This window comes from Girardinichthys multiradiatus, chromosome 17 (genome assembly GCF_021462225.1).
Source record: "Girardinichthys multiradiatus isolate DD_20200921_A chromosome 17, DD_fGirMul_XY1, whole genome shotgun sequence".
NCBI lineage: Eukaryota > Metazoa > Chordata > Actinopteri > Cyprinodontiformes > Goodeidae > Girardinichthys > Girardinichthys multiradiatus.
Window position 1 is genome coordinate 13520348 of NC_061809.1, and position 3191 is coordinate 13523538.

Here is a 3191-nt window from a genome sequence, read left to right on the forward strand (position 1 = left end):
CTGTTCAATCAGATTACGTTTATTTTCAATAATGCCAATTTGCGACAAATCATCTCAAGTTACCTCAAGACACTCTGCAAGACAAACTGAACCAAATTATATCCAATTATATAGAATCCAATTTAGTTCAAATTCTGTTTAGATCAATGCAGTTTTTTCCAATACAATCACATCATGTCATAAAGTAACATTTTGATTCAATTTCACACAGTGAAATTATTTCCAATCTGTAATAAGTATACATTCAAAGTCAGTTATTCAGAAAATGGCAGTTGATAAAAGATATTCATTCAGTCATCTCCATTTAATTCAATGTGTTGTTGGTTAAGAGAATACTGGGGAGCAAACAGCATCATGAAGTCCAAGGAACACACCAGACAGGTCAGGGATAAAGTTGGGGAGACGTTTAAAGCAGGCTTAGGCTTAGGTCTATCTAAACTTACAGGCCAAACAAGGAAAGCACTAATCAGAGATGTAGCCAAGAGGCCCATGGTGACTCTGGATGAACTGCAAAGACTAGCTCAGGTGGGTGAATCGGTCCACAGGACAACTATTACTCGTACTCGTCATCTTCCGCTTCATCCAGGACCGGGTCGCTGGGGCAGCAGACTGAGTAGAGACACCCAGACGTCCCTCTCCCCAGACACCTCCTCCAGATCCTCTGAGGGGAGTCCAAGGCATTCCCAGGCCAGCCGAGAGACATAGTCCCTTCAGCGTGTCCTGGGCCGTCCCCTGGGCCTCCTCCCAGTGGGGCGTGCCTGGAACACCTCTCGAAGAAGGCATCTAGGAGGCATCCGGTATAGCTGCCCAAGCCACCTCAACTGGCTCCTCTTGATGTGGAGGAGCAGCGGCTCTACTCCGAGCCCCTCCCGGATGGCTGACTCCTCACCCTATCTCTAAGGGAGTGCCACCCGAATAAACTGAAACTATCTCTGTAGTTATGCTGCTATAGACTTAGGCTGCTGGAGGACATAATGATCACTTTCACCCTCTTCGCTACATTCTCACACTACTCTCCAATTTTACCATATTTGCTGTTATTTCAGTTTTTAACTTTATGTTCTCTCTCTTTGCTCTTCCTAGAAGCTACACCTGGCCTGACTCTGTGTCTACCTGTGACACCTTTCTGGAGAGGGGCATTGTCCAAGCTTCTGCTGGCAACAACTTAATGCTCACCTTCTACAGATGATTCACTTGGCCCTGCCTTTCAGTGTTTAACCCTTTCTCTCTCCTAGATATAGCAATCGACTGAGGTTTTACTGTAACTAATTATATGTGCTCTCTTTCAGACTCTATCCTTGTAAACTGGATCAAAGTTTATCTGTTCTTTCTTTCTAGATGAAATGACTAAAGGAGCTACATCCACTAACATTTACTTTTCCTTCCCATAGAAAGTACTCCTGGATCAGTGCTTCTGTATTCTTTGTGTGTCTCTGCTCTGTTCTCTCAAACCCCCAGTCGGTCATGGCAGATGGCCGCTCACACTGAGCCTGGTTCTGCTGGAGGTTTCTTCCTGTTAAAAGGGAGTTTTTCCTCTACACTGTCGCTACATGCATGCTCAGTATGAGGGATTGCTGCAAAGTCAACGCCAGTGATGGTCCACTGTCTCTACATGCTCATCCAGGAAGAGTGAATGCTACAAATCTCTGACTCAATGCAATCGGCTGGATTTCCTTAGATAGAAAAACGTTTTATCCAATTTGAATAAATAACTGAATCTGACTGCACTGTTCAATGGTTAGGATTAATTGGAATGTATATACCTGACTTTTGTGAAGTTCCTTGAGACAACATGTGTTGTGAATTGGCGCTATATAAATAAACTGAATTGAATTGAATCTGCAAAAAGAAGAGACGAAATCTACTGGTCCCCAAACCAGACCCCCTCTGGCCCTTGGCTGCACCTGGAAATAATGACAACTAATAATCGTGCTATTTATGGAAGAGTGGCAAGAAGAAAGCCAATGTTTAAAGAAAACCATAAGAACTCTCGTTTGCAGTTTGCCAGAAGCCATGTTGGGGACACAGCAAATATGTGGAAAAAGGTGCTTTGGGCAGATGAGACCAGAATTGAACTTTTCGGCCAAAATGCCAAATGCTATGTATAGTGGAGAACTGACACTGCACATCACTCCGAACACACCATCCCCACTGTCAAATATGGTGGTGGCAGCATCATGCTCTGGGGGTGCTTCTCTTCAGCAGGGACAGGGAAGGTGGTCAGAGTTGATGTGAAGATGGATGGAGTCAAATACAGGGCAATCTTGGAAGAAAGTCTGCAAAAGACTTGAGACTGGGGCAGAGGTTCACCTTCCAGCAGGACAACAACCCTAAACGTAAAGCCAGGGCTACAATGGAATGGTTTAAAACAAAACATGTTAATGTGTTAGATTGGCTTAGTCAAAGTCTAGACCTAGACCCAATCGAGAATCTGTGGCAAGATGTGAAAACTGTTGTTCACAAACACTGTCCATCAAATGTGACTGAGGTTGAGCTGTTTTGCAAAGAAGAATGGGCAAACATTTCAGTCACTAGATGTGCAAAGCTCGTAGAGACATATCCTAAAAGACTTGCAGCTGTAATTGCAGCAAAAGGTGGTACCTCAAAGTATTTACTCAGGGGGGTTGAATGCTTTTGCACAATGCCCTTTTCAGTGTTTTATTTGTAAATAAAAAAAGCAATCATGTATAATTTCCGTTTCACTTCACAAGTGTATACCACTTTGTGTTGGTCTTCCACATAAGATTCTAATAAAATATGTTTATGTTTGTTTTTGTAATGTTCTAATATGTGGAAAAGATCAAGGGGTATGAATACTATTACAAGCCACTTTAAACACAAGAAGCACTGTGCCAGGAGTAGGTTTTTAGAAATAGTAACAAAACGAGTTGACCTGGGTCACTTAGGCTATGTTGCTTACATTGTCTTCACAGTTATTTTAGACCATATTTATCATTGTTTTCAAGCTGTTATGAGTTTTATTTGGGTTGATATTTAACGTTTTAATAAAATCCAAATTTTACTCAGGAAACGTTTATCTCACTGTTTTAGAACCATTTTGCTATAGCCTAGTATTAGAAATTTCAATCAAAGAAATTATTTAACAGTTTTCTTTTCTTACTCTGTAACATAAATGTGGGTAAACATCAACAGGGAGGGCTTTGTTTTCCTCCCTGCCGCCAAGGCGAGCG